Source organism: Vombatus ursinus, unplaced genomic scaffold (assembly GCF_900497805.2).
Source record: "Vombatus ursinus unplaced genomic scaffold, bare-nosed wombat genome assembly UNPS02006779.1, whole genome shotgun sequence".
Lineage (NCBI taxonomy): Eukaryota > Metazoa > Chordata > Mammalia > Diprotodontia > Vombatidae > Vombatus > Vombatus ursinus.
Window position 1 is genome coordinate 2,524,931 of NW_020946557.1, and position 23,910 is coordinate 2,548,840.

The 23,910-nt window shown below is 36.1% G+C and overlaps 1 long non-coding RNA gene across 1 annotated transcript; it reads right to left on the reverse strand.

The window, feature by feature from the left end:
- Nucleotides 1-5,582: 5,582 nt before the first annotated feature.
- LOC114033097 lies at nucleotides 5,583-10,019 on the reverse strand. The gene is made up of 3 exons (XR_003567921.1): nucleotides 9,857-10,019; nucleotides 9,633-9,717; nucleotides 5,583-5,794 (listed from the first exon to the last, which is right to left on the reverse strand). It is a non-coding gene; the product is annotated as an uncharacterized LOC114033097 (long non-coding RNA).
- Between the last annotated feature and the right edge of the window lie 13,891 nt (nucleotides 10,020-23,910).

Genomic DNA, 23,910 nt, shown 5'->3' on the forward strand with positions numbered 1-23,910 from the left:
CAAAGTGCTTAGATTCAGAAGGCCTGGTTTCAAATCCAGTTCTGATGCTCATTCCCTTAAATTCTCTGCATCTATTTCCTCACTTATCTACTGGGACTAAATATTTGTACTACCCACTTGAATGCATTCTTATGAGAAAAGCACTTAAATGCAAAGTAATATAAAAGTATAAGATATTAATATGGTATATAGAGATCTAGACACATTATATTAATATTAACATGTATGTGTGTGTGTGTGTGTAAAACATCAAGGGTAACCTTTCTCCCCAAGAGCTATGACTAAGCTCATAAATATACATTCTGTTTTTACATAGTAGCAGGGCCATTGTAAGCAAATTTACATTTCAGAAAGAGCATCCCACAGAAGCCGAGAGTATTAAGTAGGATATAATTAGAAAAGGAGTTCAAAGTACTTTTAAGGGTGGAGCCCTTGTGGTCCAAGAATAGCTTAATTATCATATTTTGGGGGCAGGGGAGGGATGGAATAGATGAAGCCCTGATATGGTGTGGTCAATTTAAAGCCCAGACTTGACAACATGTGGTAATTCACTTTGGAGCATCCTGAAGGAGAGTTCCAACTACAACTAACAAATAGCTAAAAATACGTATCAGTTACCACTTCTAAATTTTTTTTGTTTTGTTCAGTTGTGTCCTACTCTCCATGATTATTTACCCCCAAAATATTCGTATGTATCCACTATCAGTGCTTCCACCTCTCTGTCTTCAGTGCTTCCACACTCTTTTCTAAACTATTTGCAGTCTGGCTTCTAACCTTGTCATTCAGCTGAAATAGCATTCTCCTAAATTAACAATGATCTCTTAATTTCCAAATCTAAAACTGCCTTTTCTTCTCCTAATATGCATCCTCAACCTCTTTAAAGCCCTTGGCACCGTTGATCACCTTTTTCTCCTTGCTGCTCTCTTCTTTGTAGCTTTTTATGACACTGCTTTCTCCTGAGTTTCCTACTAGCTCTCTGATTCAGTCTCGTAAGCCTAATCTTCTTCCAGGCCGTGCTTGTTAACTGTGGGTGTTCCCAAAGGCTCTGTCCTGAGTGCTACTCTCTTCTCCCTCTCTACTACCTCACAGCTAGCTGGCACAGTGGATAGAGCACTCAACCTGAAGTCAGTCATGTCAGTAACATTTATTAAATACCTACTATTTGCCAGGTGCCATGCTAAGTAATAGGGATACAAAAAGAAGCAAAACACAGCCCACGGCAAGCTGTTTAGCTTTTAAAATACTTCATAACCTGGGCCCTTCCTACTTGTCTAGTCTTCTTACATTTAAATCCCTTCTATATATTCCACAGTACAGCAAGACTGTCATCCTTTCTATTTTTCTCATAGATCATTCCATCTCCAATTTGCCACTATACCTGTTACTTACTAAGCACTTAATACATGCTTGATGAATTGACTTGGCTCAATTATAGTTGTTTTAGTTAACTATTAAAGGAAGTTTGTGAGGACCTCTTCTTGAAAAGCAGAGATATAATTTGGGCAACATGATTATGGCTTTGTACAAGGGCTGGATTTGTCCAGTGGTCTAAATCACTATTGATAGAAAAATGTAAATTAAAACAGTTCTGAGGTATCACCTCACAACTATCAGATTGGCTAACAGAACAAGAAAAGGAAAATGACAAATGCTGGAGGGGATGTGGGAAAATAGGGACACTAATGCAGTCTTGGTGGAGTTGTGACTTGGTCTAATCATTCTGGAGAACATTCTGGACCTATACTCAAAGATTTATAAAACTGTGCATTCCCTTTGACCCAGCAATACCACAGCTAGGCCTCTAACCCAAAGAGATCAAAGAAAAGGGAAAAAGACCTAGTTGTACAATATTATTTATAGCAGTTCTTCATTGTGTTGACAAAGAATTGGAAATTGAGGGGATGCCTATCAATCAGGGAATGGCTGAACAAGTTTAGGTATACAGTTGTGATGAAATACTATTGTGATGTAAGAAATGATGAGCAGAAAAACCTGGGGAGTCTTATATAAACTTAGTCAAAGTGAAGTGAGTAGAACTGGGAAACATTGTACATAGTAACAGCAATATTTTAACAATGACCAAATGTGAAAGACTTAGCTACTCTGGTCAAGACAATGATCCAAGATAATTCCAAAGGACTCATGATGAAAGTGCTATCCACCTCTAGAGAAAGAACTGATGAACTCTGAATGCAGATTGAAACATAACTTTTTCACTTTTTAAACGTTTCTTTTTTTTTTATTGTGTCTTTTTTCCACAACGTGGTTAATACAGAAATATGTTTTGCATGACTTCCCATATATAATTGATATATTGCTCACCTGCTTAATGTGTAGGAGACAGGAAGGGGAGGAGAAGATAATTTAGACCTCATTTTTTTTAAAATGAATGTTTAAAAAATAAAATGAATGGTTAAAATAAATAAATAAAAAGAAAAAAAAATAAACATGAATATGACTAAAGGCTCTGCCTCCCCACCCCATAGACCTTATCTTTACCTTAAAGTTTTGCTATTTTTGGTTTCTCAAACTTTCTCTAAGCCTGGAGGCAGAAATTAGGTCAAGTGTAAGTATCCCTGGTTGTCTCATAAGATAATATGAGCAGCATTTCTGGAGCTCTATAGGAGACTTATAGATTGGTCTGGGAAGTTCTCTGATATCTCAAAGGACAGTATACTCCAAGAAAAAAGGTGAATAGAATGTCCTTTGGGAGGGATTAGGTAGAATAGGAGCTAGGCAGGCTTTCTGCTAATGTCTCTACCACCTCCTTTTTAAGGACATTAGGTTTCCTTGGTGTGGGGGAAAAGGCTAGGAAGCTCCTACCAAGTAGTCCCTTCTGTATGCTCAGGTAATTATCTAAAGTCAAAGGCCTCTGCTCTGTAAGGACCAGTGCCCCTAAAAAAGGCCAAATTTCAACAACCTGCAAAAAAGTTTGTGTAATCAGGAAACTGTGTTCCCATTTCTACTTTAACACTCTGGGTTTCCATTTCCTCTGAAAAATAGGGGATTGATAACATGAAGTGTTCTCTAAGGGTCGCTTCCAGATTTGAGCTCCATTTGAATCCATATAAATTTGGTCTGATTTTCTGTAAGGGCTAAAAGAGACTTCTTCTAGGACCACAGGCAGACTACTTTCCCTCCCTCCAGTCCCAGTTTCCTTCCTGATTCCATATATTTTATTTTATATATTTAGAAAACATTTGTAGGGGAAGCTAGGTGATATAGTGGATAGAGCACCGGGCTTGGAGTCAGGAGGTCCTGAGTTCAAATCTTGCCTCAGACACTTGACACTTACTAGCTGAGTGACCCTGGGCAAGTCACTTAATCCCATTGCCTAGCCAAGGTGGGGGGGGGGAGAAAGAAAGAAAACATTTGTAGCCTTCATGAAACTCCTGAAGAGCTCTGTGACATACAAAAAACTTAAAAACTCCTGCCCTAGACAATCCTTGACATCCCTTCTGACTTTTTATAATAAACAATTTAAAGATTTTGGAGAGATTGAGTGGCTTCAGATCCCTTTATGCCACTCTCATCAAAGGTATTTATCTTTTAAATATGAGTTACCCCTCCATATTCATTGCCCAACACCTAAGTTCCCTAATTAGATTTCTTGGAAGCCAGGTATTAAGGCAAAACAACTTACCTTAGAATTTAAAGTTTTGTCATTGGTGTTGTTTTTTGTATTTGTATTTGTTTGTTTGTTTTGGTAAGTTGTTTTGAATTGGACCTATGATTAAACTGGTAATTTGTGGGATGGAAGCTAATAAAAATTAACATCTGTCCTTCAACTTACGGTCTCAGAGAGTTGACTGGAGCAAGATCTACAAAGTAGGGATGCAGCTTCATGTACAACCCTCTTCTGTTCTACTGCTTATGTTAAAATGTTCATTTTATTTGATTGGTTAAGTTCAGAATAAAAATAAATAAAACATGTGAAAAAATTAACTGCCTAGGGGTACTGACAGGTTTAAATTACTTTCCTTGTATCCTACAGTCAGGATGTGTCAGAGATGGGATTTGAACTCACTTCTGTATCCATGACATTGCAATGACTCTCATGGCATTTAATTTTCAAGAAAAATTATGCCATGGAAGGAGTGGCACTTCCAATAAGTCATTTCAGTTACCCCTGACTCCAAACAAATTTGAGGCAGCTCCAGTCACTGGTAACCAGTCAGAATGGTTTTTATCCCTATGTAGGTACCCTTCAGGCAAAGTTCCATGTAATCTCATTAATTTAATGAGGTGTACTTGTCAAGTTTATAAGAGATGGCCCACAAATCAACTTCCTTTTTCCCTGGAAATTTATTTCCTGATTAATAAAAGCTTAGTATGTTTAAAAAAATGTTTTTTGAGGAGAGTGGCTACCTTCCCTAGTCATGGTCTTGCAGTATCCTGAAGTGTCTGTTTCCTTCAATAGGGTGGTATCCCCCTATCCCACCACTGAACAAGCCTTTATTACTATATGCCTCTTGTGTGGTTTGCAATGCTGGCCCCCAGGGGCTTAAATTCCTACCTTCAGCTCTTGTTGGTTTATGTAAGAGGCTATGCCTGGATTATGAGTCTTCAGTAAATAAAACAAATTATTCATTTCACAAATGTGTTTGAATTATATAATTTTTATTCCAGAAAACCAGTTTATACATTATAAAGCAGACTATCTTAATGAAAAATCAGCTTTGAGAAAAGTCACTTTAACAAAAACACAATTGTGAATTTGTTAAATAATTTTTTCTGCTGTGGTCATCAGTCAGTGACAGAAAAATTGCTACTAATAAGAACTGAACTTCTGCAATAGAATATTCAGAGGCCATGCCTGTGATTTTTTACTCTATAAATACCAAATATTGCCTTCTTTTTTAATTTAAACTTCCATTGGATTGATTCATGATAAATATAAGTGTTATTTCATTAAATTTTATGGCCATTTCTAACCCTGAAGACTACTTACAGGGAGTATAATTTAATTGTATTAAAATAGCATTTTAAGTGTCATTTTGAGGATTATTTTACCTTTTTAATAACTATGCAATATTTCGCTGAATGCCTGGTCATAAGATGATGATTTTAATTCATTTTGTCATATAGTACCATAAAGGGAATCCTCATGTTATCTCCCTTAGCTCTGATCTATTTTGGACTCCATTCTCTTTTCAGACTAGCAGATATGAGTAGGCAGCTAAGTAGCTTTGTGGATAGTGTGATGGTCCTGGAGTCAGAAAGACCTGAGTTCAAATCTAGCCTAGGACACTTACTAGCTATATGTCCAAGGATAAATCATTTAACTTTGTTTGCCTTAATCTACTAGAAAAGGAAATGGTAAGCCACTCCATTATTTTTGCCAAGAAAACCACATGGACAGTTTCGGTGTTCTGTGATCCATGGGGTCACAAAGAATTAGACATGATGGAACAACTGAGCAACAACATGTCAAGAACTGATAGATGTTGAAGATACAGAGACAAAAAAAATGAATAATCCCTTTCTTCATTAACTTTGTATAACAACTCATAGAACTAACAACATTTAATGGAGCAGAACTTCAAGACAAGATGATATGTTATTACACTGATTTAGATATACACTGGTATATCAAAAATACATTTTCAAAGATCTTGTAAAAGACCTTGCAGAACATTTAGTCCAATTCCTTCTTCACATAGACCATAAGCTCTATGAAGGCAAGGTCTAGACCTTACTTTACCTTCTTTTTCCCCTTCCTCATTACGTCACAGTGCTGCCACTTGATTATAATGTTGGTTGAGTAGACTCACATGGAATCCAGTTAAATTGACTGAGGAATCAAAAGATCACAAAGGTTTAGTAGCTTGTCCAATCTAACCAGTGACCATAACAATTAATTCAGAAAAGCCATTATATGGCACAGTCCCAACCTATCCCCTAGCAGCAGCATTACAAAGCAGTTTCCCTGTACTATAGTATAAAAGTTGTCAGCTTCAATCACTTTTAATTATAATGGTTTGGTAGGATATGATGTTAAAGATTTAAACTGAAAATGTTCCAATATTGTAGATTATTGCAGTCAGTAGCATGATTCTAAAGTCTATAATTTAATTAAATTCATGATTAAATTCATAATTGATCATTGAATTTGTGTTAAATATAAACAGAGTGTGTGTATGCAGATATAGTGATGTGGTGAATAGAGAGCTGCACCTGGAGTCAGAAAGACCTTACTTCAAATCTGGCCTCAGATACTTATCATCTGGGTGACCTTGGAGAAGTCACTTAACCTCTCTGTGACTCAGTTTTCTCATCTATAACCTGGGGAGAATAATAATAGTACCTCCTTCCCAGGGCAGTTATGAGGATAAAATTAGGTAACATTTATAAAGTGCTTTGCAAACCTTAAAGCTCCGTGTAAATGCTAGCTATTATTAGTCTATCTCCACTACATCTTTCAAATCTATTCCTATGTCTCTACTCAGTCAGCCACCATGATTCAGGCCTACTTCCCACCTGGTCTCTTGCAATAGTCTCCTAATTCATGTCCCTGACTCAAGACTCTTCCCATCTGATCCATTTTGCATATAACTGGCAAAGAGATATTACAAAAGCAATAGTTTGACCATGTCATTTTCTTTCTAAATGAACTTCAGTAGCCTTTTATTGGGGCAGCTAGGTGGCACAGTGGATAGAGCTCTGGCCTGGAGTCAAGAAGACATGAGTTCAACGTGACCTCAGATACTTACTAGCTGAGTGACCCTTGGCAAGTCACTTAACCTTGATTGCCTCAGTGTCCTTATCTATAAAATAAACTGGAGAGGGGAAAATGGTAAACCACTCCAATATCTTTGTCAAGAAGACCCCAAAACAGGCTCACAAAGAGTCAGACATGACTGAAAATGACTAAAACAATGACAGCTTACTATTGCTTCTAGGCACAAATACAAACTTCCTTATTTCAAGTTTATAGACAATCATTGCTTAGCCCCAACCTACCTTTCAAAATTTATTGACCTTTCATGTAGTGTAAAGTCTAGATATAGTGTCCTGCTTGTTTCTCATATGCAGCATTTTATCTAGCTAGAATCTACTTACCTTTGCACTGGCTGTAGCTAATGCTCAGAATGAACTTCATCCTCATCTGTACTTGTTTCCTTCAAAACACAGCACCAACTGTATCTTCTCCATGAAGCCTTTTTGATTCCCACAGCTTGCTCCGCCTCAAAAAGTTTCACGTTTATTTTACACATAATTGTATACATACATGTTGTTTATACCAGATTAGATGTTAGCTCTTTGAGAGCAAGAATAATTTCACTTTTGTCTCTGATTTTCCAGAGCCTACCACAGTGCCTCGCACATAATAAGCACCTAATAACCATTTGGAGCTTGATTAACTAGTCCAAGTTGAAAATAAATATTATGCATGAAGATTAAAACTTACAAAATATATTGAAGCTGGATAAATTGGAAGGCTGTTATTCATATCAAATCAAAAAAGATATATTAATTGACTTCTATGTACAAAATGATGTAATAGTCAGAGAAACAAAAACAAAAATGTCAGGTGGCTTACTTGGGAGAATAAAATAAATACACATATAAGAACATATAAGGACATTTGAACAAGACAGAAAGAGAGAATTAAAAAAAAATAGAAACAGGGAGATGGCACTGAGCTGAGCTTAGTAGAAAGTTAAAGATTCTACAAAAACGGAGGAAGGAAGAAGATACCATGCTAAATTGTTGGGGAAAATGGTAGTTACACTTGAGACATAGATCATAAACTGACATTATTTCTCCATAATATGAATTTTCTGATGAATAAGCAGTGACCAATTCTTTCTCCTGGCTCAACACATTGGCTGTGACTATTGCACATGCCTAGAATTCTCTCTTTCTTTTCACTCCTGGATTCTTCAAGTCTTAGCAAAATCCTATTTTTATAAGCCCAATCTCCAACCTTATTTAATCTTGGTTCCTACCATTGATGATTATCTCCAATTTATCCACATGTATTTAGCCTGTAGGTAGTTGTTTGCATGTTGTATTCCCCAGTTAGAATGAGTTCTTTGAAAGCAAGGGCTGTTTTGTTTGTTTGTTTGTTTGTTTTGTTGTTGTTGTGTTGTGTTTTGTTTTGCCTTTCTTTGCTTGGCACATGAATGTAAATGCTTCTTGATTTGATCTGACTTGATCACTGGCCAAAAGCCTTTTCACACTGATTATGTTGACATAGTGTCTCTATAATATGAACTCTCTGATGTTGTTCAATTGTGTCTGACTCTTTGTGACCCCATGTGGGGCTTTTTTGGGAAAGATACTGGAATGGTTTGCCATTTCCTTCTCCAGCTCATTTTACAGAGAAGAAAACTGAGACAAACAGGGTTAAGTGACTTGCCCTGGGTCACACAACTTGTGTCTAAGGCTGGATTTGAACTCTGTAAGATGAGACTTCCTGAGAAGACACCCAACACTCTTTCCACTGAACCACCCTTGATATTCAGCAACCTTTGAACTAGAAGCCCTTCCCACATTCATTACCTTCATAAGGTTTTTTTTTCATGCAATATGGGTTGTATCAAACTGATTCAATTCTGAATTTCAATCAAGAAATTCTATATTTATTTCACTCAGGAAAAAAAAAGAACTTCCTTAAACACACTGTATCACATTTTCTTTTGTCTGACTAAAGTCTGAAGTTTTTTTTTCTTTATTTATCACATATATGGTGACTGTGACTCATTCTCTTGCTGCCTTTCTAAGTTATCATTGTATTCCCTGGCTTCTGTGAAAAGAAACATAGGAATCATACTTTATGTGCATTTCCTGGGACGATTTTTCAGTAGAAAGACTGAGTTTGGAAGATGACATATTGGACTCAGTCCTTGTCTCCTAATCTGATATATGATCACCAAGACTTTGTTTAAAGACATCAAGGGACAGGTTAGCTCCCTTTTCTTGAAACAGTTCAGTACTATATTTGAATATCCTTGTTTCTTTTTCAGTGTTTGTGAATTCAACTTTTAAAATTTTTAGTACCAAGTTAGCTAATAGTTTATCCATTTTATTGTTTTTTTTCAAAGCTTCTAGTTTTATTTATTAATTCAATTGTTTATCTGTTCTCAACTTTGTTAATTTCTTCTTTGATTTTTTCGTTAGGTTTTCTATTTTGCTAATTGGGGTTTAATTTAAAATTTGTTTATTTTCTAAGCTTTTTTTGAGTTATATGTCTAATTCAATGATATGTTCTTTCCCTTTTATTATAATGTCTCATTTAAAGGCATAATTTTTCTCCTAATAGTTGATCTGAATGGATCCCAAAAATTCTTGCATACTGTTTCAACCTTACATTTAAAGAAATTATTGTTTCCATGATTTTTCTTTTGATACACCTAGTCTTTGATATTACATCAGTTTCTAATTAATTTTAATCATTTCTTCAGCAGCCCTTTATCAAATATAATTTCTATTACATTGTGATCTCAAAAAGATGCATTTAATATGGACAAGCTGATCAATATAAGTTGATCACTTGAAATCTCATCCCCATGAAGAATGACTAAGGTTTTGAGTCAACTCTCCCTCAGTTGCCTCTCCTCTCTGATTGGAGGGCTAGAGGAAAGAGCACTAAATTCCTCCCAAAGCTTTCTTTATAGAGGACTCACAATCTTCTTGGCAAATCCATTTTCCATCAGCTGCTCTGCTTAGCTTTAAGGGAACAATGTTCCCCTCTTTCCCCCAGGACAGCACCTGAAATTACATAGCATAGAAACTTCATTATTTACCATAGAATTTTACTGTAACATAGACAGTTCTTTTACCCTGGAAACTCACTTCACACCTAAACTACCTCTCCCATTAGACATACTCTCAGTGCCAGAAGCCTTACCTTCAGATTGACTGATACTAACATCCAATTTAAAGAGGAAGCCAAGGTCAAAGATGTCTTCATGTCTTCATCCTTCTTCAGGCTATGCTACTTTCTCATCTTCACAGAATTTTCATTACCATGTTATGGAAACTACTTCTCCCATTGGAAGGGTTCTCCTCCCCGAGACCTTATCTTCTGAATGGCTGCTTCCTCCCCAAGCCTCCAATTTAAGAAGGAGGTTCAAGTCAAAGATGTCTTCATCTCTTTCCAGGCTACATTGTTGACTCATCTCCAGGGGATTTTCTTTAGGGTGGCTCCCATCCAACCCTTAAGTGAGGCAACTTCCCTCACCCTCACTTTTATATGTCGTTTTCCTCCAATAGAACATAAGCCATTTGAATTCAGGGACTGTCTTTCTTTTTGTTTATATTTGTATGACCAGTGCTTAGCACAGTGCCCAGCACGTAGTAAGGCTTAATAAATTCTTGTAGACTGATTGATTTTTCTAAAATCCTATTCACATCTTTTTTTTTTTTTTTTGGTTAGGTTCATGGAAGTCTGAGAGGGGTAAATGTAGATTCCTTTACTATTAGAGTTCTACTATCTATTTCTCTTTTTAATTTATTTAACTATTTATTTAGGTATTTAGATTCTATGTGATTTGGGGCATAATATTTTGTATTGATATTGATTTATTGTCTATGGTATATTTCAGTAAAATGCAGTTTCCTAGTTTATCTCATTTAAATGTTTATTTTTGCTGTTGCTCTGCATGAGGTCATGATTCTAACTACTCCTGCTTTTCTTATTTACTTCATCTACTTATACAAAGCATGGAAAGTTTTGACACAGACCCTTATTTCAACTCTCTGTACATATTGCTGAATTCTGCTTTCTAATCCATTCTGTTATTCTCTACCACTTTGTGTATGAGTTCATAACATTTTCATTCTTAGCTATGATTATTAATTGTGTATTTCTCTCCATCTTGTTCTTTTATTCTTTTCTTTCTTTTTGTTTCTTGCCCTTTATAAAAAAAATACTGAGGGGAAAAACATTTCATTATCAGTTTTGTGTAATCTGCCTCTGCTCCCTGCTCCTCTACACTTTCCCTCTCCCAGAACCCAATAACAGACTCTTAACCTTTGTTTCTTTTCTTCTAAGGCCCTCTTTGAAATCTGCTGTCATTTAGAGTTTGTTTTGCTTAAGATCCAAAAATTCCTTAAATCATCACCCATCGAATGAAACGTATTTTTGTATCCAACTATTTGTAAGTTCTTCTCTCCTTTGACCAGTTCAGATGAGTTCTTCAAGTGTCACCTGCCCCTCCTACTCTTTTCTTATTTTCATAGACTTCTACTCATCTACCCCAGTTATATAAGTTCTCCCATTCTTACTCTCTTTCCCTCCCCTCAACTGTACTCCTCTTTCATTCCCTCTGTATTTTTAAAGCAATAAAAACATAACAAAATTACTTCCAGACGCTCTATTTATATTCTCTCTATGACCTCTGATATCAGAGTTCTAAGAGTATAAGTTTATTATCTCCCCGTATTACAATATAAAAGTTTTATCTTTTCTTAGTCTCATGATTGCTTGCTCATGTCTACATTTTTATTTTTCTTTAGGCTCCTGCATTTGTATTTCAAAATTTCTATGGAAATCTGTATTTGTTTTAGTCAGGAATGCTTAAAAGACTTCTATTTTATTAAAAATCCATTCCCCACCCTCACTCCTAGCCCTTTAGAATTATACTCAGTTTTGTTGGGTAAGTTATTCATGGTTGTTAGCCTATATCTTCTGCCTTAGAATATGGAATTCCAAGCCCTCTTTTTACAGTGGTGGTTGCTAAATCTTGTGCAATACTGACTGTCGCTCCTTAGTACACTATTTTCATGTCATGCTTTTACCCAGATAACTTTATTCCCTTTTCCTCTGCTCCCATTTTCCTTCTCAAGCTTTGAGAGATCAATCAAATTAACACTACTGTTCTTGGAAGGGGTATGTCAATCAATTGCCCGTGGATCATATTCATAATCTCTGTAATTTCCTAGGCCCAAACACTCTTTCTTTCCCATCAATCTCTTATAGATATAGTCTTACCTTATTGGAATATAAGCTCATTAAGATTGGGGACTGTATTTCTTTTTTTTTTAATTTATAACCTCAACGACACTAAGCATGGTGCTTTGCATATAGTAAATGATTAATAAAGGCTTTTTTTTATTAATTCATTTACAGGAAAATTCCAAACTACTTAACATGAGTAGTGATTACAACCTCTGCCTAATGGGTTTATTTGATATTGCAGAACATAAATTTATGGTGCAAATAGTCAGTAAGGTTTGGAGATTTCTTCCACCAACACTCATATGTTTAGGAGTAACAGGTAAAGAGCCACAATTATTCTGAATTGAGAAAAGTCAAGGGGACAAAGAATTCAAGAGTGGAAGAGTGAACACTATTTAATGTTAATGCCATAGCATCCAAATCAATGACACTGGTCAAGGGTTGTTAGACTTGGAAAATAGGAAACATTTGGGGAACTAACATTAACAAAGAAGACAATAATCAGTTATTAAAGTATATAGAGAGGAAGAATTGTGGTTAGAAGTGGGAAATTCAATGTTTAGGCTTTAGAAATTGGAGCAGTTTTGAGTGGCATAAAAGTTCTCAATATGAACACCTTGGTTGTTGGTGGAATTAGGTCAAAGTTTGGGATCTGAGAAGTTGAAGAATTCAAGAAGCTGTGAAGATAGGGTTTTAGTGGGATCATAATGCTGATAATCATTGTTTCAATATGGATATCTTCAATGTTGATGGTACAGGAAGGGGTAGGGAGGAAAACTATGAATAAGGTCCCAAAACCATAGAGAAAGCTGAGAGAGTGATAAGCAAGTAGGTTGGACAGTAAGGATGGACATAGAGTGGTATAGTTAGACAACAGCAGTGTGAAAGGAGAAGGCAGTACTGGAGCAAGGATCTGAAAGTGACAATGAACAGTAAGAAGTATGGCAACTCCTCTTGCAAGCTTGATGAGCAACATCAGAAAGGTGGGAAAAGGAGTGACCAGATAGAAATTTTGAGTCTTCAGACAATAATATAGGCTTTAGTTAATATAATGAGGTAGAATGTGTCGTAGTAAGAGATCTAGTATGAAGGAGAACTTGTTGGCAGAGGACTGGGTTTCTAAAATACATAGGGGAATAGGCAGGCAGGAACTAATAGCTATAGAGGTAAGCAGAGCCAGAGTAAGGATGAAAAACAGCAGAAGGCTAATGTGTAAGCTGGTGAGGCTCAGTGACACAGCTTAGTGCTCAGGGACGTTGGGAGATGAGCTGGTGATCAACCTTCTAGTGATCAAACTTCATAAAATATAGCCAATCTGGTCCACAGACAATAAATATATCATTTATTGACAGGTCCATAGTCAAATATTGCCAAACATGATAGAAACTTCTAGAGTTTGTGCTCTGCTCCTACAGCTTTCAAGAGCCCCTGTCACGTCCCTGCCATATTGAGACATCAGGGGGAAACATTAGGGGCGGGATTTTCCATTTTATACATTTGTAAATATGCCCTTTTTTTACTTTTAAAATATCATATTTTAATTTTTATTAAAGTTGTTTTGGTTTCAGAAAGGGAACTGTCCTACTCATAGATGTACCCATCCCATAGTATTTCACAGTATCAAACTAAAAATAAAAAAAGTATCGCAGGACAAATGTTCTCAGTGTTTGACCATTCATATCTATTCTCATAGCATCCAACTAACAAAAAAAGGCAGATCTTTTTAAAAGAATTTAAATCTTATGCCTCCTGATTTCTCTTAGATACATGTATTGCTAACTTTTAGTCCCAGTGCATAAGCTAGTAAAGGTATTCATATTTCATATTTCAGAAAATGTCCAAGGACCTCTTTTTTAAAGATAGACAATAATGTTACTTTCTTCTCTTACAAAATGCTTTTAGTGCTGAATCATTACAATCCCTGTGATTTTCCAAATCAGTTCTGGTAATTGTGATCAAACCCTTCCACTGCTTTATGAAGTATATATGGTAGAATTTGGGCTTTGTTAAGTGCAAACCTCACCCAACCTTAGTTTAAAACTCAAAAGCCACAGAAATCAACTTTTTCTGGGTCAAGTTCTCTTCCAGGCAAAACAAAATTGTCTTCTTCAAAGATAAATAAATTTCAATTAACAATGGCTTTGAAAACATTCTTCAGAACATCAAGTTGTTTTTACAGAATGGTATTTAGAAGGGTTAAGTGTAAATGAACCAGAAACATATGGCTTGTATTCCATTTGAAATAAACACATATTCAGAAATAATTGGGAAAAGTGCTAGGGGAAAATGTTAGTGCAAGGCATTTCATGATTTTCATTTATGTGCTTCAATAACAAGTCAGGCAGAATTCAGTTTAATATATGGAAAATTTTCATCCCAATATTCTAAACTGTCAAGACTTCTTAATTTTAAAAATAATTTTAAAGTGTTTAAATTATTTATAGATGCAATTTTTTGTATCTATCATTAGCACCAATGAAAACTCACATCAAACAAATAGCTATTATCCAGAAAAATAAATGAAGACATTGGCCATATCTGAAAATGTACAACAGTTTCTGTAGTCTATTACTTCTTTATTGATTCCTTCAAAGTTCCCTGCCCTCCATCATTCCATTGTGGTCATCAAGAAATTGTTCTGCTGGTTCTGTTTGCTTAGCTCTACATTGGTTCATGCAATCAATCAATTGCAGTAGTTCAGACATGAGGAGGTGAGCACCTGCACCAGGGTGGTACCAGTATCAGAACAGAGAAGGGGGTATATTTGAAAGATATTGCAAAGTTGAAACTCACAGACCATGGCAACTGATCGGATATGGGGTTTGAGAGATAGAGAGATGTTCAGGATGACAACTAGGTTGGGAACCTGAGGGACTTGTAGGATGGTATTACCCTCTACAGTAATAGGAAAGATAGAAGTGGGGGGAAGATTTAGGAGGAAAAATGAATTCTGTTTTGTATAAATTGAGTTGAAGATGTCTCCTAGACATCCAATTTGAGATCATTAAAAGATAGTTGAAGATGTGAATTTAGAGGTCAGCAGAGAGTTTGGGTCAGGATAGGTAGAATTAAGAATCATTAGCATAGAAATGGCAGTTAAATCCATGGGAGCTGATTAAAGAACCAAGTGAAGTAGAATAGAAGGAGGAGAGGAAAGAGCCCAGGAAAGAACCCTGAAGTTTCACTATGTGAGAGGATGTGATCTGGATGAGGGGTCAGAAAAAGAGGCATAAGGGAGGACAGATAGGTAGGAGGAAATCAGGAGAGTGGTGTCCTGAAAACCTAGAGAGAAGAATATAAAGGAAGAGATCAATGGTGTCAAAGGCTGAAGAGAGATCAAGGAGAATAAGAAATGAATAAAGGTCTTTGGTTTTTGACAACTAAGAGATCATTCGTAGCCTACAAGCCTTCCCACATTTCTCATTTCTTATGGCATAACAAAATTTCATAGAACTCATGTAATAATTTGTTCTTCCATTCCCTAAATGATTGATAACTATTTTGCTTCTAGGATAACTATAATTTTCCACAACAAAATATGTTGCTGTAAGATTTTTGGATCTTACAGGTCCTTTTCCTCTTTCCCTGAACTTCTTGAGGGTACATGCATAATAATGGTATTATTATGACAAGGGTATTGTACCATTTAATTTAGTGACCTTTTAGATATGATTCAAATTTCTTTCCACAATGGTTGAGTCAATTCACAGCTTTTGCTAAAATATATCTATCTTCTCATTACTTTCCCCAAATGGCAATTTTCCACTTTTATCATCTTTGCCAATATGATGAACAAGAGGTAGAATCTTAGGGTTATTTTGATCTGCATTTTTAATTAATAACAGAGCATTTTTTCATATGGTTTACATTCTTTATTTGAGAGCTGCTTATTCATGCCCTTATCCACTGGAGAATAGATCTTATTTTTTATATATTTGTGTCAATTTTTCTTCAGTCTGGATATTAGACCATTATCAGAGAAATTTGCTGTCAAGATATTTTTGCTAAATTAATTGTTTCACTTCTGGTTCTAAATTTCTTTATTTTACTTGTGCCAGGGTTTTCTTCAATTTTATGCAAACTTATTCATTTTATCTTTTATGATAATCTTTATCCCTTGTTTAGGTAAGAATTCTCTACAGCAAAGTTTGAAAAATATCACCTTCCTTGTTAGCTGACTTTTTATGATATGATATTTTTCTATTTAAGCTCTGTATCCACCTGGAATTTATCTTGTTACTTTATTGGTTATTTATTATTTTAATTAATTTTTACTTGAGTTATTATGATAACTCCAGGCAAACCATCATATCACCTATAAAATATTATCATTTTTTTCTCTTTGCTTATGGATAACCTTTGAATTTTTGTTCTTATCTTATTGCTGTAGGTAGTTTTCTAAGACTGCATTAAATAATGGTGGTGCAAATGGACACAGCTGCTTTACTCCTTATCTAATTAGAAAAGCCTCCAGTTTTCTACATTACAAATAATGCCAGTTTTTGGTTTTAACAGATGATAAGATGGGTAGTATGGGACTTTGAGGCAAAAAAACCTGACCTGAGTTCAAATTCTGCCTCAGACTCTGGATAATTCACTATACCTCTAATTTTTTGTTTGTTCATTTGTTTGTTTTTAGAATAATAATACTACCTTACTTAGACTCTTTGTGAAGACTAAATGAGGTAGCATATATAAAACATTTTGTCAACTTTAAGGTTATCAATGCTTTATCATTATTATACACTTTACCACTTGAAGGAAAGGTTCATTTAATCCTGTGCTTTCCAGAGTTTTTTTTTTAACCATTAATGAGTATTGAATTTTATCCAAATATTTTCTGCATTGACATAATTGTTTAATATTAGTAGACTGTATTATTAAAATGACCTATTATCTTTATAGTTTTCCTAATTTTAATAATTCTAATATGTGTATTACAAATATAATTTGAAAATAGTAATCATTTGAACATGTGGTTGTAGCCTAATATTTTATTCAATCCTTTTGCATCAGTATTTATTAGAGGTATTTGTATGTAGCTTTCTTTTTCTATTTTTTCCTGGTTTAGGTATCAAAATTACTGCTGAGTCATAAAAAGAGATTACATATTAAACTCCCTCATTTTATAGACTTAGCAAACAAGTATGCGAGAGACATAATAACTTGTCCAAGGTCAGGTTAAACAGATAGTTAGTGAAAGAAAAAAGACTAGAACCTACCAATCTTCCATCACAGTAATCAGCTACATCAAATTCAAAAAAGAAAAATCACAATGAAAGAAAAAGGGATTTTAAGAGGAGTACTATTTTTTAAATTGATGGAAATTGAATACTTACAGTTTAACATTTCAGTGGCTCTGTGAATTTGTCAATATTTGTACTCACTCCTATAGTGCATGTAACAAGCCATCATGTCTTCTTATTCATTGAAATCCTTGAATATGCCAACAGTGGAGAAATGTTCTCTAGGTATTTTTATATTATGAGAGTATCAGTAATAACTAAAATTTGTCTATCTGTTGTTATTACTAACCCAACTTCTTTCCAAATAATATCTTTAATGATATCTTTTTTATTTTTTTCTTTTGCTAATTTATTTGTTTTTAGTTTTCAATATTCACTTCCACAAGATTTTGAGTTCCAAATTTTCTCCCCATTTTGCCCCTCCCTCCACCCCAAGATAGCACACATTTGAATATACCTTTCCCTAGTCTGCCCTCCCTTCTGTCACTCTCACTCCCTTCTTTTATCCCCCTCCCCTTCTATTTTTCTGTAGGGCAGGATAGATTTCTATACCCCATTGCCTATATATCTTATTTTCCAGTTGCATGTAAAAACAATTTTTAACATTCATTTTAAAAATTTTGAGTTCCAAATTCTCTCCCTTCCTCCCTACCCACCTATCTTCATTGAAAAGGCAAGCAATTCAATATAGGTTATACATCTGCAGTCATGCAAAACAATTCCATAATTGTCATGTTGTGAGAAACTAAGTATATTTCCCTCCATCCTATCCCACCCTCTCTTTGTTCTATTCTCTCCTTTGATCCTGTCCCACCTAAACACTGTTTACTTCTGATTAGCCCCTCCACCAATATGCCCTCCCTTCTATCTCCCCCTTCTCTTATCCCCTTCCCCTCTATTTTTCTGTAAGGTAAGATAGATTTCCATACCCAATTGAGTGTGTATGTTATTTCCCCCATAAGCTAAATTCGATGAGAATAAGATTCATTCATTCCCTCTCACCTTCCCCCACTTCCTCTCCACTGTAAAAGTCTTTCCTTGTCTGTTTTATGAGATAATTTACACCATTCTACCTCCCCCTTTCTCCTTCACCCAGCACAATTGTCTCTTACTCCCTAATTTTACTTTTAAGACATCATTCCTCACCCTGTGCCACCCTCTGTGTATATACATATATATATATACATATGTATGTATGTATGTATGTATGTATGTATGTATACCCTCCAAGTACCCTAGTACTGAGAAAAGTCTCATGAGTAACAGATATCATCTTTCCATGAAGGAATGCAAACAGTTGAACTTTAATAAGTCCCTTATGATTTCTCTTTCCTGTTTACCCTTTCATGCTTCTATCAAGTCTTGTATTTGAAAGTCAAATTTTGTCTTCAGCTCTGGGTCTTTTCATCAAGAATGCTTGAAAGTCCTCTATTTCATTGAATATTCATTTTTCCACTGAAAGATTATACTCAGTTTTGCTGGGTTGGTGATTCTTGGTTTTAATCTCAGCTCCTTTGACCTCTAGAATATCATATTCCGAGCCCTCTGATGCCTTAATGTAGAAGTGGCTAAATCTTGTGTTATCCTGATGGTATTTCCACAATGTTTAAATTGTTTCTTTCTGGTTACCTTCAATATTCTCTCCTTGACCTGAGAACTCTGAAATATTCCTAGGAGTTTTCTTTTTGGGATCTCTTTCAGGAGGTGATCAGTGGATTCTTTCAATTTCTGTTTTACCCTCCAGGTCTAGAACATCAGGACAGTCTTCCTTGATAACCTCTCGAAAGATGATATCCAAGCTTCTTTCTTGATCATGGCTTTCAGGTAGTCTAATAATTTTTAAATTATTTCTCCTGGATCTATCCTCCAGGTCAGCTGTTTCTCCAATGAGGTACTTCGCATTGTCTTCCATTTTTTCATTATTTTGGTCTTGTTTTATAATTTCTTGATTTCTTATAGAGTCATTAGCTTCCATTTGCTCCATTCTAATTTTTAAGGAATTATTTTTGTCAGTGAGCTTCTGGATCTCATTTTTTATTTGGCCAGTTCTGCTTTTTAAGACATACTTCTCCTCATTGACTTTTTGGATCTCTTTTGCTATTTGAGTTAGTCTATTTTTTTAAGGTATTTCTTTTTTTTCTCTTTTTTTCAAAAATTAATTTATTTATTTTTAGTTTTCAACATTCACTTCCACAAGCTTTTGAGTTTTAAATTTTCTCTCTTCCTTCCCTCCCCAAGATGGCATGTAATCTGATATAGGCTTTACATATACATTCCTGTTAAATATATTTTCTTTTTTAAATTAATTTATTTATTTTTAGTTTTCAAAATTCACTTCCACAAGATTTTGAGTTCTAAATTTTTCCCCATCTTGTCCCTCCCCCCACCCCAAGATGGCATACATTCTGAATACCCCTTCCCCTAACCTGCCCTCCCTTCTATCTCTCCCTCTCTTCTCTTATCCCCTTCCCCTTCAATTTTCCTGTAGGACAGAATAGATTTCTATACTTCATTTCCTATATATCTTATTTCCTAGTTGCATGTGAAAACAATTTTTTTTTTAACATTTGTTTTTAAAACTTTTGGTTCCAATTTTATCCCTCTCTCTCCACCCACCCTCATTGATAAGGCAAGTAACTAGATACAGGTTATACATGCGTAGTCATGCAAAACACTTTCATAGTAGTCATGTTGTGAAAAACTAAGTGTATTTCCCTTCATCCTATCCTGCCCTCCATTTATTCTATTCTCTTTTTTGACCCTGTCCCTCCTTAGAAATGCTTGTTTCTGATTACTCCCTCCCTCAATCTGCCCTCTCCTCTATCGTCCCCCTGCTCTCTTGTCCTCTTCCTCCTCTATTTTCCTGTAGGGTAAGATAGATTTCCATACCCAATTGAGTGTCTATGTTATTCCCTCCTTAAGCCAAATCAATTTGAGATCTCTTTCAGGAGGTGAGTGGAGGATTATTTCTATGGCTATTTTACCCTCTGGTTCTAGGACCTCAGGGCAGTTTTCCTTTATAATTTCCTGAAAGATACTGTCTAGACTCTTTTTTTTCATTGTGATTTTCAGGTAGACCAATAATTTTTAAATTGTCTCTCCTGGATCTATTTTCCAGGTCAGTTGTTTTACCAATGAGGTATTTTATATTTTCATCTTTTTTTCATTCTTTTCTTTTTGTTTGACTGATTCTTTCTCTCTCATAGAGTCATTAGCTTCCATTTGCTCAATTCTAATTTTTAACAAATTGTTTTCTTCTGTTAGATTTTGTACCTCCTTCCCCATTTGGCCAATTTTATTTTTTAGGGACTTGTTTTCTTCAGTGTACTCTTTTTTTCCAGTTGGCCAATTGTATTTTTTAAGGACTTGTTTTCTACAGAATTTTTGTCCTTCCTTTTCCAAGCTATTGACTCTCTCTTGCATACCTCTCATTTCTTTTACCATTTTTTCTTCCACCTATCTCATTTGACCTATAAAAATCCTTCTTGAGCTCTTCTAAGAAGGATTTTTGGGCTTCAGAGCAGTTCATATTCCCTTTTCGGGTTCCAGATGTGGGTTTGTTGACAGTGTTGTCCTCTTCAGAATTTATGCCTTGATCTTCAGCCTTCCCATAATAAGAATCTATCACATGCTTCTTTTTGCTCATGGTGTTTGCTTGTTTCCTGGCCTTTAAAGAGATTGGGCTCTCCTTCTGGGGAACAGAGAGTACTTACCCAAGCTTCTTGTGTTGGGAGCCTAGGGTCTGGTCGATGGCTTTGTGTGCTGGGGCCTCCAATCTTGGCAGTTGGAGGTTGTAGTATTCTGGCAGCTTACCTGATGTTGGGCTGGAATCAGCAACACTGGAACTCTAGGGGTACGATTGGGTGGTGTGGCTCCTGAAGATTTCCTGCTCACCCAGGCCTTTCCTTCCTTTTGCTTTCTTCAGCTCCTTTCAGGGGGATGTTGTAGGGTGTTTATCCACCTGGGGCCCTTTGGAGTTCTGCTTCCCTTAGTTTTGCTGAGGCACTGGGAGATCCAGTTGCTGTAGAATACTGAGGCACCTAGTATTTTCTAAGCTGGTTTCCACCAGTTCCCCTACCTTCAGTGAGGCACTTGGGGGTCCAGGTGTTGGTGTTTGCCTGCTCCACCACCTGGGCTTTAGGATCTCTTCCTGGTATGCTGAGGTGGGGCTTTCCACTAGCTTGCTGGGATGTCTCCCATTCTACACTGCTTGCCTTCCAAGATAAGAGGGGCATTTCCAGTTAATTCCTCAAGCTACCTGGACTATTGGACTACTTCATCCCATCTTTCTTCTGGTTCAGCTGTTCCAGGGTTTTTCCTGGGGTGATATTTTCTGGGCTTTCAGGGGTTATGAAAGAAGGGTAAGAGAGACTCACTTCTTCCACTGCCATCCTGGCTCCCAGAAGAGGACATCTCTATTCTAATTTTTAGGGAAGATTTTCTTCACTAAGCTTTTGGACTTCCTTTTCCATTTGGCCAGTTTTGCTTTTTAAGGCCTTCTTCTCCTCATTGGCCTTTTGAACCTCTTTTGCCATTTAGGTTAGGCTATTTTTTTAAGGTGTTATTCTCTTCAGTGTTTTTGGGGTCTCCTTTAGCAAGCTGTTGACTTGTTTTTCATGATTTTCTTGCATCACTCTCATTTCTCTTCCCAGTTTTTCCTCTACTTCTCTTACTTGACTCTCAAAATCCTTTTTGAGCTCTTCCATGACCTGGGACCAATTCAAACTTTTCTTGGTGGCTTTGGATGTAGGAGCTTTGACTTTGTTGTCTTCTTCTGGTTGTATGTTTTGATCCTCTTTGTCACCAAAGAAAGACTCTATGGTCTGACTTTTTTGTGAGGTTTGCTCATGATCCCAGTCAAATACTTGAGATATAAACTCTTTGTTAAGGAAGAGGTCTGCTTCCAGTGTGGAGCATGTACTGTCCCAAGCTTCATGGGTTTTGTGCAGCTGTTTTCAGAGATACTTCTAGGGACCTGTAAATTTTCAGTTCTTCCAAGGTGCTATGATCAAGGGCGAGGTGTTTACTCCTTTCCTGGCCTGTGCTCTGGTCTATGAGTGACCACAAGAACTATTTTCTGTCTTGGAACTATGAGGAGGATTTCCTCTCCACCACCACTACTAGCTCCATCACCCCAGCACTCCTCCTTGCCCCAGGACCACCACCCAGAACTGTGACCAAGATCCAACCACAGGCAAAGCAAGAGAATCTTGCATCAGCAAAGAGATCTCTGTAATCCCCTTCTGATCAGTCACTCAATTCCATTTCAGTCTGTGGCCTGGAAGCTCTGGAAGCAGCCACCACCCTGGACCATAGCTCTGGAACTGGGGCTGGGATGGAGCTTCTCTCTCATCATAGTCACAGACTTTTCCTACTGACCTTCTAAGTTGTCTTTGGTGTTTGTGGGTTGAGAAGTCTGGAAACCACCCCATGATTCAGTCCTCTGAGGGCTGCTCCAGGTTCGCTGAGGCCTGTTTTACTTGCATGCCCATGCTGAACTGTGTTCCTTTCCCAGCCCAGCATGATAGACTTTTCTGATCAACTATCTAGGTTGTCTTGGACTGGATATTTATTTCACTCTGTTTTTTGTAGGTTCTGCTGCTTTAGAATTTGTTTAGAGCCATTTTTATAGGTATTTGGAGGAGTTTGAGGGAGAGCTCAAGCAAGTCACTGCTTTTACTCTGCCATCTTGACTCCACCCCAATGATATCATTTTATGAAGCTTTTTTATACACAATTCATCATCAATCATATGTGGAAGCTTACTTATAACCACCATGCATTCATCCATTGCCTGCTGGGTGAACTGAAGTTTTAAAACAAGATATTGTGGAACTCCATAATTTAAGTCATATAAAATCACTGGAAAAATTTGATTTTGGATTTCATTCCCTAACTGATAGTAGTGTTCAAAGGGTATGACCAGGCAGTTTTTAAAGGAAGAAATCCAAGTTATCAATAGTCATATAAAAAAAAAAGTTCTAAATCATTAAAAAATGAGAGAAATGCAACCTAAACAACTCTGAGGCTCAACCTCAGTTTTTAAAAGCTGACATAAAAAGGAAAATGACAAAGCTAAAAGGGATAATTAACACATTAGACTGACAGGGTCTAAAGAGAACTCAAAGAACTTTTGGATAAAATGGTAACATGGAGGGCTCAAAGCAGAACCACATCCCTTGAAGAGTGCCTGGACTGCAAGAAGGAATCTTCAAAAACAAGTAGATTAATGCACTAGGAGTGAAGCTCTAAATCATTGAATCAACCACTGTGGACAGTAATTTGGAATTCTGTTCAAAAATTATTAAACTATGTGTACCCTTTAATCCAGTGAAACCATGGCCAGGTATATATATATCAAAGAGAAAAAAGAAAGAGCAAAAATACACCTGTATAGACACAAATGTTTATGTTAGCTTGGTGGCAAAGAATCAGAAATTTAGAGATTTTCACCATTTGGAGAATGATGGCATATGAATGTAATTGTATACTATTATGCCATAAGAAATGATGAAAGGATCAATTTCAAAGAAATCTGTGAAGACTTTGATGAGCTGATACAGAAAAAAGTGATCAGAATTTGTACAATTTATATATTACCAACAATTCTGTAAATACAAACAACTTTGAAAGACTTAAGAAATCTAATTAAGACAAAAATTAATCACAATTCCAGTGGACTCATCATGGAATTGAAATGTGCTACCTGCCTCCTGACAGAGAGATGATGGACTCAGGGTAAAAATATACATTTTG